The sequence below is a fragment of the Ranitomeya imitator genome, chromosome 5, assembly GCF_032444005.1.
Source record: "Ranitomeya imitator isolate aRanImi1 chromosome 5, aRanImi1.pri, whole genome shotgun sequence".
Classification (NCBI taxonomy): domain Eukaryota; kingdom Metazoa; phylum Chordata; class Amphibia; order Anura; family Dendrobatidae; genus Ranitomeya; species Ranitomeya imitator.
This window is the reverse complement of record NC_091286.1, coordinates 397,555,656-397,568,979: the sequence shown is the minus strand read 5'-3', so window position 1 is coordinate 397,568,979 and position 13,324 is coordinate 397,555,656. Positions and strand designations below refer to the sequence as shown.

Below are 13,324 nucleotides of genomic sequence, written 5' to 3'. Positions count from 1 at the left end.
TATAGACAATAAATTCTGCAGCGGCCAGATAGTGTTTGAAACGTTCAGTCACAGCCCAAACTACTGCCAGTAGTTCCAATTTGAAGGAGCTGTAATTTTCTGAATTTCTTTCAGTAGGCCGGAGCTTTCTACTTGCAAAGGCGATGACTTTCTCCCGACCTTCTTGCTTTTGTGACAGCACCGCTCCTAGTCCCACATTACTGGCATCGGTGTAGAGGATGAAAGGTTGATGGTAATCTGGGTATGCCAGAACCTCTTCTCCGGTTAGTGCCTTCTTTAGTTGTTCAAAGGAGTCTTCCCTTTCGTCGTTCCACTGAAAAGGAGGGTTTCGGTTTGAAGGTTTCTTCGTCTGCCCTACCAAGGTGTCTTGCAAGGGTGCTGCCAACTTGGTAAATCCTTTTATAAATCTGCGATAGTAACCCACCAATCCCAGGAATTGTCTCACTTCTTTTGCGCTGGTAGGTCTTGGCCAATCCCTTATGGCGCTTATTTTCTCGGGATCTGGTGCTACTCCCTCCGAACTCACGATGTGTCCCAGGAACTGTACCTTTGGCTTGAGAAGGTGACATTTGGATGGCTTGACTTTCATGCCATACCTGGATAAGGCTTCGAACACTTCTGCCAGGTCTATTAAGTGTTGTTCGTAAGTCTTTGAGTAGACGATCACATCATCTAGGTACAGGAGGACGGTCTCGAAGTTCTTGTGTCCGAGGCAGCATTCCATCAACCGCTGGAAGGTACCGGATGCGTTGCAGAGTCCGAACGGCATGCGATTAAATTCACATAGACCCATTGGTGTGGTGAATGCCGTCTTTTCCTTATCTCGCTCAGCCACAGGGACTTGCCAATACCCGCTTGTTAAGTCTAAGGTGGAAAAATAATTAGCAGATTTCAAAGCAGTTAAGGACTCTTCTATCCTAGGCAAGGGGTAGGCGTCTTTATGGGTGATGTTATTAATCTTCCGGTAGTCTACGCACATTCTCATGGTTCCGTCCTTTTTTTTGACAATCACTAGAGGGGCCGCCCAGGGGCTACAGCTGTCTCTTATTACCCCGGCCTGTTTCATCTCCCTCAGCATATCTTTTGCACATTGATAGTGAGCGGGCGGTATGGGTCTATATCTTTCTTTTATTGGGGGATGGTCACTGGTGGGGATTGTGTGTTCTACCCCTTCTATCCGTCCGAAGTCCAATGGGTGTTTACTGAAGACTTGTTCATATTCCGTCACTAGCCTATACACCCCTTGTTTTTGATGGGTAGGTGTTGAATTTATGCCCACGTGTAGCTGTTGGCACCAATCCTCCATTTCTCCATCTGAGCCATTGCCTTCCACCTGACAGGTTGGTTCTAAGGGCTCAATGGTTGTGATGGCATTGTTGTCAACAGTATATAGCTTTGCCATTGTAGCATACCTTGGCAAAGTAACCTCTTCCTCTCCACAGTTCAAAAGTCGTACCGGCACTCGTCCCCGGTGTACCTCGACTATCCCTCGTGCTGTGAGTATAGTGGGCCTGCTGTCGGTGTACACTGGTTCTATTAAGGCTTGATAATTTCGTCCCTTAGTACCAATGGCTGCTCTACACCATACCAGCATTTCTGTTTTTGGTGGGATTACAATAGACGTTGGATCACTTACCCTCACACTGCCGATTTCTCCACCTGCAACTTCTACCTGTTGCCTTAACATCAATACTTTTATTTCCCTCCGGAGAACTCTCTGCTGGCAGGATTGGGCAGTTTCAGCAATTTGCTGTAAGACAGAAATGACTTCGGAAAAGCAGTTCTCTAACACATTCATTCCTATCAATACAGTTGGTTCACAGTTCCGCCGGTCAACATCAACAACAATTATACCCTGTTTCTTCAATTCTACTTTACCAATCTTTATGGTCATCTCCCTGAATCCTAGTTTCGGTACCAACTTACCATTACTGGCCCATATATCTAGTTCAACATCAGAGGGCCCTTTATCAATATCTGCATCAGCCCAGTACCTCTTATAAAGGATATACGGTATAGATGAAATCTGGGAACCTGTGTCCAGCAAAGCGTTGAGGGGCATTCCGTCCAGCACGATAGGGATAATGGGTCGTCCTCCGATGTACCTGTCGTGCCAGGGTGTTGGGCCTTGAAAGTTCATTCCTGCGAAGCGGCCCGCATTCCCAGGGGATTCCCGTTTAAATCACAATCTCGTGCAAAGTGGCCTGGCTGCTGGCAACGGCGGCAAATGGGCTGTCCATCCGGTTGGTAGCGGTCGCGGGGTCGTCCTCTCCATGTCGGGTATCTCCGGGGTCTCATCCATGGAACACCTTCTCTACGGTTTGACAACTCCATCTTGGGTCCTCTCATCTCCTGCATGGTTTTAGCCATTGAAGCAACAACATCAGTTAAAGAGTCAAGCTTTTGTTGAAGAGCCTCAGTAGTACTGGGCCCCAGGGGCTTAGCAATGGCCCCGGACATAGCTGATGTCACTGGTACTCCATGTTGTTGAGGAGCCTTTGCCATGAGTTGCGCAGGATCCTGATCCCGAGGTGCCTCTGCCAGCTGGAGACGTATAACGCTCTCCTTTAATTGGGCAAATGTCAATTCAGGGTTCTTAAAAACAAGCATGCTCACATGCCCCCGGTGAGAAGGGGTGTAGAGTCCCTCAATAAATTGATCTCTTAGCAGTTTATCCGCTCCGGTGTTAAAAATGGGTTCAGCCAGTGTAAGTGATTTAAGGGCTTCCTGCAGGTTTAAGGCAAAGTCTCTCACGCCCTCATTAACTTTTTGTTTGCAATTAAAGAATCGTACTTTAGCTTTGCTGTTGGCAGTGGTTTCAAATGTAGCTTTTAATCCAGCAAATATGCGTTCAACAGTGCCTTTTAGATCAGCTGCCCATGCTGTGACTTCTCGCTTAGCATGGCCACTTAACTGCATCATCAGGAGACTAACACGCTGAACTTCACCCACAGGGAACATGTCAAAATGGGCCAGCATCTTTTCTCTGAAATCGTCAAGGGTATTAGGCTCACCTTCATACATTGGAAGCCATGGGCCACCCGGGGTATATGGCATCAGCACCGGCATGATGGGCGCCACTCCTTGCACCGCTGCGCTACCGGACTCTCTATCGACACTCTGTCTTTCAGCTGCATTAGCGTCGCCGGGTGCTGCGGCGTCTCCGTGCTGCGACATACTGTGCCCCCTTAGTTAATCCGGACCCTTCCGGTCCTCCGCTTCCGTCGGGATAGTGTAGATTCGTTCCGCTGTGCTGCAGGATCGATTTTTCCCCTTGCTCTGATGTCAGAGCGCTCAGCTTGGTGCCGCCCACAGTGACACGCCCCCTGCTGCTCCCACCCACCGCGCTCTGTAATGGCGGATTCTGAAGTTTTTCAGTTAGACTGGGGCTCAGGTGATGGCGTAGCTCAATTAACAGTCTCGTGCCTAACGGTTATGAAGTGATTACCTCAGGGGATGGCGGCCATCTTTACTCCATTATAACCAATGGGGAAAAGTCACTTTCAATAGTTTTCAATGGGGAATGGATTTTTCTTTAATAAAGTCAATTTTCAAGATTTTTCATCCAAGTTTTCACAGTTTTGGGCTCCAATCACGGCACACAATACCCGGTATACGGGCTGGCTAGATCCTGTTCGTGACGCCAATTGTAACGCCCAAGAGACCGGGGTACCCAGCACCGGACCAATGGGGTCTGTCTCTTGAGGGGGGTGTCACGGGTGGCTTGACCCGGTGCTGTGGCCTCAGGCAATGCACAGTGTAAAGGGTATCGTGAGGGAACAGGCACTTACTTGATCAGCAGCAGGTTCTCCCAGCGGTGATGATCCCAATCCTGGATAGATGGCTATTGTCCAAATGAAAGACTGAGGCACTGAAACGTTTAACCAGTTTACTTTAACAAAAAAGGATTTACAACCAGTCCTGTCACCGGAGTCTGTATGGGAACTCTGAGTTACTTTGACCCTGCCGGGGTCTTCGCCTCTTATTGTACGCAATATCTGTGTGGCCCTGCTGCTGTATGTGAACTGGCTGCCGGCCCAATCTGTCCCCTCCGGGTCCTGGTTCGACGGGCAACCCGAGTCCTTTTATCGGCTTACCCCCTCCAGGAGTACCGCTGAACTCTGTGTCTGTTGCTGCGTCCGACCCTAGTGAAGCTGATATCACCTCACGTTTTTCCGGTTGCTGTATTATATGTAATGAATACAGCCACGGATCCGGTATCCATCTTTGCGCCTGTTCTGGGTAGTGATTAATGCTACCCGGTTCTCACAATGTCCTTTTTCTCTATCCCTCTTCTCCTCAGGCCGGTGATTTAGGCCTGGTAACAGTCACAGGGCTGTTAGAGATTCAACTGTATGACCTCTCACTTTCAGCTCCTTAGCCCAACTGCCAGTTCTTCTCTCAGACCAGAATGGATCAAGGGGAGTCTCTGGAGCTCCCCCTTCTGGCCGGAGGTGGTAGTGCAGTCTTGCTATTTTAGTATTTGCATTTACTGTCAGTAACTATTTTTGTGGCAAATACCCCTAGGGGTGCCACATTGGGTCATCTACATGACAGCCATGCCATGCTATGGTAGTAGGGTAGCACTTGGATCATTCAAAATGGATGTGAATAGCCCTACTATGCATATAAGCAGAACTTTGTTAGTGTAATAAGTTGACCATTATGATCACATTTGCTAACTCTGTAGCTTTGTTTTAAAAAAATGTGAAAAACAAAACAAAAAAACTTCATTAAATTGTCCAATGTTCAAGCTCTCTTAGGCCTTATTCATTAGGCAGTAATCGGTTATATTACATTAGTATTTGTAAGCCCTAAACTAAGATCGGAACCCACAAATAGAACATGTATCCTAGAAACTTTTGTGTTGGACCCACCCCTGGTTTTCACTTTCAAATACTTATGCAAAATAATGACCAAAATACTGCTGTGTAAAAGTGGCCTAAATTATTGTCCTTTCTAAAATGTATGGCTCAATGTATTTAGAATTGAGAGTCCTCAGTGGTTGATACCTTTTAATGGCTAACTGAAAAGATGGTAACAAATTGCAAGCTTTCGAGACTACACAGGTCTCTTCATCAGGCAAAACTACTGAGGACTACTGGTATTTGCTTTTCCACAAGGGAAATTACAGAAGAAATAGCACAAAACAACTGTAGTGCAATGCATGAAGTATTCTGTAAGTGGTGTAGGAATCTTCTCATGGGATGGAGAAGAGCACGGCCTACGCAAACATTCATTCCATACTTCTCCATGGGGTTGGTTCTGCTGTCAATGATTTTGAGAAACCTCATTCAAATATATAAGAAATGTAAGAAACATTATTTTAAGAAACAAATCCTTACACCCCTACAATGCCTTTTACTATTTTGGTTCTAACCACTGCAAAGCAGCTTATCAGTTTTTCCTTCGCTCAGACATTTGAAAGACATAGAAATCATGCACAAAGCTGATTAAATCGGATGAGTGCTATCGGTGGCTATCTCTGTACAATCTGTGTACAGGTCAGATTTTTTTCAATGGTTATATAGAAAATGTTCAGCACAGCCAAAAGGAGGAGGTGCACGGTCATAGGTTCCCAAGCCTTTATGAAAAATGCAAGTGACTAGCACACTCCAAAAGTGTTGTGATGCAAAGTGGGGGTTTTATTTACATACAGTATTCACAAACGTTTTGGTCGTTACTGGACCTTCATCGGTGTGCTAATATACTAGTATGCTTAGAGAAGCCCCGAGTAGCAAAGTTAGATTCCATCAATAAGAAGCCTGAAGACATATAGGTCGCGGGGTAGGCACAAGCCGCAGAGATACAATGGTGTGTCACAAGTGACACTAACTGCTGGATGGAGCAGGAGCCACGCGGAATGTACTGCCAGTATGGGCTGCAAAATAGTGCGCATGAGGTAGAAACTAGCTACTGAGATAGGGTAGTGTGTCACGGACTGACACTATCTGCGGAATGAAGCAGGAGGCACGTGGTATGTACCGCTAGTATGGGCTGCAAAATAGTGCACAAGGGGTAGGCACAAACTGCTGAATGAAGCAGGGGCCACATGGTATATACCGCCAGTCTGGGCTGCAAGAATAGTATGCACTATCCGCCTCATCAGCAACAGGAAGCACGCGGTGTCCACCGCAAGTGCAGGCTGCCTACCCCTTGTGCATTATTTTGCAGCCCATACTGGCGGTACATACCACGTGCCTCCTGCTTCATTCCGCAGATAGTGTCAGTCCGTGACACACTACCCTATCTCAGTAGCTTGTTTCTACCTCATGCGCACTATTTTGCAGCCCATACTGGCAGTACATTCCGCGTGGCTCCTGCTCCATCCAGCAGTTAGTGTCACTTGTGACACACCATTGTATCTCTGCGGCTTGTGTCTACCCCCGCGACCTATATGTCTTCAGGCTTCTTATTGATGCAATCTAACTTTGCTACTCGGGGCTTCTCTAAGCATACTAGTATATTATCACACTGATGAAGGTCCAGTAACGACCGAAACGTTTGTGAATACTGTATGTAAATAAAACCCCCACTTTGCATCACAACACTTTTGGAGTGTGCTAGTCACTTAGATTTTTTTCAATGGACCTTGTGGTCCGAGGAAAAAAATTGTAGACATGTCCAGTTTTGATCCAAGTGTCGGATCAAAATTTGCAATGTAAGTCTATGGAATGGTGAATAAAAATCCAATGACATCCGAGTACGGTCCGATTTTCACATACTGACAAAATGGAGAGAGTGGAGAATTTTCTTTTACTTTCTCTCCATCTCTGAGAAAAACTGATACCACTCTGATCAAACTCTGATCAACCTTTGTTCTGAGTCTGATCAGAGTAGTCAGAGGTATTTCTCGGATGGAGAGAAAACGGTGGTGTGCACCTACCCCTATAGTAACTCAGGGACTGCTTAGTAAATAAATCAGCTTTGTATGGAAACCCCAAAGTTTACATTGGAAACTGTATTTCTGTTGCCTTGGGAACTAGATTCTGTATTGTGCACGTAACTAATATTATCTTTGCAGAATTCATTGGTAGCACAATCTCTCTATTAGGCACGGTCTCCATATGAATAGTGTTGCAGGCTGTAATATGCAGATCTGCTGTTGTAAAATCCATAGCTACTGCCATTTCTATAGAAATATTTCTTAGGCTTGTTAGATGTTTATTAGACAGTGTAGATGCGGTATATTCCACATACAGCTGTATTGCATAGTGAATATGAGGTCATTGCTATTTCTTCATTACACTGCACTGTATTCTGTCCTAATATAAAGTGATGGATAGTGGATATGAGATATGTAATCCTCAATCATCTCCTTTTATGTTTTCCATAACTGTTTTGGGAGTAGGAATGTTGTGTGATCCTCTGTCAGTCTTTGCTTACATGGCTGCATCAATGACCATCATATGTATGGTAGGACTGCAGCAGTAACATCAGCGGAGTCCATCAGTAATGACTATCTTTTTCCATATGCCGCATATACAGGGTGGGTCATTTATATGGATGCACCTAAATAAAATGGGAATGGTTGGTGATATCAACTTCCTGTTTGTGGCACATTAGTATATGGGAGGGGAAAAACTTTTCAAGATGGGTGGTGACCATGGTGGCCATTTTGAAGTCGGCCATTTTGGATCCAACTTTATTTTTTCCAATGGGAAGAGGGTCATGTGACACACCAAACATATTGAGAATTTCACAAGAAAACAATGATGTGCTTGGTTTTAACGTAATTTTAATCTTTCATGAGTTAACAAGTATTTACAAGTTTATGACCACTTATAAAATGTGCTCAAAGTGCTGCCCATTGTGTTGGATTGTCAGTGCAATCCTCTTCTCCCACTCTTGACACACTGATAGCAACACCGCAGAAGAAATGCTAGCACAGGCTTCCACTATCCGTTGTTTCAGATACTGGGGTCATCTGAAGGCAATTGTCTATGCTGTGAAGATACGAGATGTGCAGCATCTGAAACAACGGACACTGGAAGCCTGTGCTAGCATTTCTTCTTCGGTGTTGCTATCAGTGTGTCAAGAGTGGGAGAAGAGGGTTGCATTGACAATCTAACACAATGGCCAGCACTTTGAACACATTTTATATGTGGTGTAGCGTGGCTAAAGGATGTCTAATCGATGGGAGATATGTGTCTTATAGATGGCTTGCTGCTGTGATGTAACCATAGCTACCTATATGTGTTTCAGGACCTGTGGTGATGTCACAACCACATGTCTGGTCATGTGATGGGTTCTGGGTGTGGTTAGACATATAAAAGAAAGCCTAATGCTTAACACAGATAGATATGTGAGGAGGTGAAACCCACCTGAGTGTGTCAAGGCTCCAGGATTGAGCCGGAAGGACTGGACATTTGTTTTTCTTTTCCTGAGCCAAAGGCTGTTTGTTTTCTGTTATTTCGCCACGTGGTTTATGATGCAATAAACCCTATGAACTTTTCAAGAAACGTGCCTCCTGAGTCTCAGACGTCGCACCCGAGTGAGTGAAATCCCTACAATTGGCGGTAGACGTGCGGGCAGCGTTCCCAGCGGAGACGAAGAGTCTGTTATTGGATGTCCTGGGTCAAGTCTGTGGTAAGCCAGCAAGCATTGCCGGAGAAAATGGAGGACCTGCTGAAACACTTGCTCCAGTCGCAGCAAGAGAGCAACAGGCTGTTGATGCAGCAGATTCAACAGAACCAGCAGCAGATACAACAGAGCCAGCAGGAGCAACGGCAGCAGATACAACAGAGCCAGCAGGAGCCACGGCAGCAGATGCAGCTTCTGGCAACCGCCATCCAGGGCAAGACGAGCGCCCCAACCCCAGGTCTGGCTGATGACACCCACGTTCGGAAGACGGTAAGACGCGCGTTGCAAAAAATGACTCCCGGGGATGATGTTGAGGCTTTCCTGACGGTGTTTGAGAGGGTCGCTGAGCAGGAAAAACTTCCGCCAGAGCAGTGGGCAGAGGTACTGGCGCCATACCTGACGGGAGAACCCCAGAAGGCGTACTATGATTTGACCTTGCAGGATGCCAAGGAGTATCACAAATTGAAAGCCGAGATTCTCGCACGTTTGGGGGTGACACTGACTGTCAGGGCAAAGCGAGTTCACTGCTGGGCCTATCACCGGGACAAACCACCTCGTTCCCAAATGTTTGATCTGTTGCACCTGGTCCAGAAATGGCTGCAGCCAGAGTCATTTACACCTGCACAGATGGTAGAACGGGTGATGATGGATCGGTTTGTCCATTCCCTCCCAAGGCCTATACAGTCTTGGGTTGCCCAGGGTGATCCCCAGAATGCCGACGAGCTGATCGGACTGGTTGAGAGATACCAAGGGTTGGAAGGCTCCTTCGGGAGGCAGCCCATGCCGTACTGGGGGTCCCAGAAGGGAGCTGAGTCCCAAAAAGGGGTGGTGCGTCCAAGGTCACAAAGGGCGGGGGAGGTGGTGCCCAAGGTCCCTACCGGTGATATTATTTGTTGGAGGTGCCACGGGCCGGGACATATAGCTGCCCGTTGTTCCCAGACCACTGAGCAGATGGACTGCAGCATGGGACGCCGTTGTTCATACTATGCGTATCCAGCCTGTAGTGTGAACTCTCCATCCAACGAGGGACCTCAAGCGTGTCCCGTAAAGGTGAACGGTCGAGCAGTAACGGCACTGTTAGACTCGGGGAGCCTAGTGACCCTGGTGAGGGCCACTTTTCCTCTCCACCTGCTCCCAGGAAAGAAGGTCGGAGTGCGATGCATACATGGTGATGCAAAGGACTACCCTATGGCCAGGGTGGACATTGAAACGGCATGTGGCACTGAGTCCCACATAGTCGGCGTCGTTCAGGACTTGTTGCACCCTATAATTATTGGCCGGGATTTCTGTTTGTTTTGGGATTTGTGGGGGAAAGGTTCTGAGCTGCCTAGCAAGAGTAGGGAACCAATGAACCCTGGAAAGGTGTCGCCACACCCAGAGTCAGACAGGTTTCCTTTTTGTGTCCTGGTTGGAGATGAGGAGGAAGTGTCCCCTGCATCTGACATTCTGGAGTTAGAGGTATCCGGTGAAAATTTTGGGACTGCCCAACATAGGGACCCCACTCTGAGGGAAGCCTTTAATAATGTCACAGTTATTGACGGGGTGGTACAGGAGCCGGGGGCAGACACAAGATTTCCCCATTTTCTGATGAGTGGGGAGTTGTTGTACCGAGTCACGAAAATAAGGGAGGAGTTGGTAGAGCAGTTGGTAGTGCCGGGTCCGTATAGACGGAAGGTGTTGGACATGGCCCATTCACACATCTTGGGTGGACACCTAGGGGTGGAAAAAACGCAGGAACGGGTTGTGCAGAGGTTCTATTGGCCTGGGTGTCACCGGGAAATAGTGAACTATTGCAGGTCCTGCCCTACATGTCAGCTAACTGCTCCCACTCCTCATTTCCGGAACCCCCTTGTGCCACTGCCCATTATTGAGGTACCGTTCGAGAGAATTGCCATGGACTTGGTCGGTCCCTTAGTTAAATCAGCTCGGGGCCATCAGTATATATTAGTCATCCTGGACTATGCCACACGCTATCCTGAGGCAATTCCCTTGAGAAATTCTTCCTCAAAGAGCATAGCCCGCGAGTTGGTCCATGTCTTTTCCCGGACAGGTCTGCCGAAGGAGATCCTGACTGACCAGGGTACACCTTTCATGAGCAAGGTGATGAGGGAGTTATGCAAAGCCCTGAAAATCTCCCAGTTGAGGACCTCGGTGTACCATCCCCAGTCAGATGGCCTTGTTGAGAGATTTAACAAGACTCTGAAGAGCATGCTGAGAAAAGCTATTGAGAAAGACGGTAGAGACTGGGATTGTCTCTTACCCTATCTGATGTTTTCCATTCGTGAAGTTCCACAGGCCTCCACAGGGTTCTCACCATTTGAGCTTCTATATGGCCGACATCCGCGAGGACTCCTGGATATAGCCAAGGAAACCTGGGAAGCCGAAGTCACGCCCCACAGAAGCGTCATTGAGCATGTGGCCCTGATGCAGCAGAGGATTGCAAAGGTGATGCCTATCGTGAAAGAGCACCTCCTCCAGGCACAAGAAGCTCAGGCCAGGATCTACAACCGGTCTGCAAGAGTGAGGCAGTTCAATCCGGGAGACCGAGTTCTTGTGTTGGTTCCGACGGTGGAAAGTAAGTTCTTGGCCAAATGGCAAGGGCCATATGAGGTCATCGAGAAACTTGGTGAAGTAAACTATAAAATTCACCAACCAGGAAGACGGAAACCATTCCAAGTATACCATGTCAACCTTATCAAGCCGTGGCAAGATAGAGAGCCGACAGTAACTCCATCGTTGTTAAGCAACCCAAAAGATGAGGTTGGAGCGGTTACTATAGCGGAGACGCTATCAGAGTCCCAGAAACAGCAATGCCGGGAGTTACTCCAGAAAAACAGGGACCTGTTTTCCGAGTTGCCTGGGTACACGAAGGTCATAGAGCATGAGGTTCTGACAGAGCCCCATGTGCGCGTGAACGTGAAGCCCTATAGAATTCCTGAGGCACGTCGAGAAATAGTCTCCAAGGAAGTGGAGCATATGTTGAAGCTTGGAGTCATTGAGGAATCCAAGAGCAGTTGGTCGAGCCCAATTGTCCTGGTCCCAAAACCTGATGGGGAGTGGAGATTTTGCAATGACTATCGGAAGTTGAATGAGGTCTCCAAGTTCGACGCATATCCCATGCCCCGCGTTGATGGGCTCATCGAAAGGCTTGGGCCCGCCAGGTACATAACCACCTTGGATTTGACGAAGGGGTATTGGCAGATCCCCATGGCACAGGAAGCCAAGGAGAAGACGGCATTTTCTACACCAGATGCTTCCAGTATGTCCGGATGCCATTTGGCCTACAGGGAGCTCCGGCCACCTTCCAAAGGGCTATGGATAGAGTCCTTGCACCCCACAAGGCATACGCTGCTGCGTACCTAGATGATATCGTCATCTTTAGCACGGACTGGGAGAGTCATCTGGAGAAAGTCCAAGCGGTGTTTGATGCTATAAGAGAGGCCGGATTTACAATAAACCCGAAGAAGTGTGCATTGGGTAAAGAAGAGGCTAAGTACCTTGGATACATAGTGGGTCATGGAGAAATAAAACCCCAAATCAGTAAAGTGGAGGCAATTCAAACATGGCCAAAACCAGTTTCCAAGAAGCAAGTTAAAGCCTTCCTGGGAATCGTGGGATGTTACAGGAGGTTCATCCCAAACTTCGCCACAATGGCGGCGCCTCTGACTGACCTGCTAAAAGGGACAAAATCAGTAATGGTTAAGTGGTCCGAAGAAACAGATTCAGCCTTCCAAGAAATGAAAGAGGCTTTATGTAAGCAACCCGTTCTGATGGCCCCAAACTTCAAGAAAGAGTTTATTCTTCAGACAGATGCCTCAGATGTTGGGGTGGGAGCAGTCCTTTCCCAAGAACTACATGGAGAGGAGCATCCTGTTCTCTATCTGAGTAGGAAGCTGTCCTCGTCTGAAAAGAACTACTCAGTCGTTGAAAAGGAGTGCTTGGCCATAAAATGGGCAGTCGACACATTACAGTACTATTTGCTGGGACGTAAATTTAGACTGATATCCGACCATGCCCCACTTAGGTGGATGAGGGAAACGAAGGGTAGAAATGCTAGGGTCACCCGTTGGTTCTTAGCCCTGCAGGACTTCTGTTTCCATGTGGAACATAGGGCCGGAAAGCTGCACGGTAATGCTGATGCCCTGTCAAGAATCCCTTGTCTAGTGGGGGAAAGTGCCAAGCCCCACGGCTTTAGGCAGAGGGGGGAGGTATGTAGCGTGGCTAAAGGATGTCTAATCGATGGGAGATATGTGTCTTATAGATGGCTTGCTGCTGTGATGTAACCATAGCTACCTATATGTGTTTCAGGACCTGTGGTGATGTCACAACCACATGTCTGGTCATGTGATGGGTTCTGGGTGTGGTTAGACATATAAAAGAAAGCCTAATGCTTAACACAGATAGATATGTGAGGAGGTGAAACCCTCCTGAGTGTGTCAAGGCTCCAGGATTGAGCCGGAAGGACTGGACATTTGTTTTTCTTTTCCTGAGCCAAAGGCTATTTGTTTTCTGTTATTTCGCCACGTGGTTTATGATGCAATAAACCCTATGAACTTTTCAAGAAACGTGCCTCCTGAGTCTCAGACGTCGCACCCGAGTGAGTGAAATCCCTACAGTGGTCATAAACTCATAAAAATAACTCATGAAAGAATAAAGTTACATTAAAACCAAGCACACCATTTTTTTTCTTGTGAAATTCTCAATATGTTTGGTGTGTCACATGACCCTCTTCCCAATGGAA

At 47.4% G+C, this 13,324-nt stretch overlaps 1 protein-coding gene across 2 annotated transcripts in view; it reads left to right on the top strand.

The window, feature by feature from the left end:
• DLGAP2 (DLG associated protein 2) overlaps positions 1 to 13,324 on the top strand; it is a 927,399-nt gene that overhangs the window by 554,852 nt on the left and 359,223 nt on the right. The window lies entirely within an intron of this gene.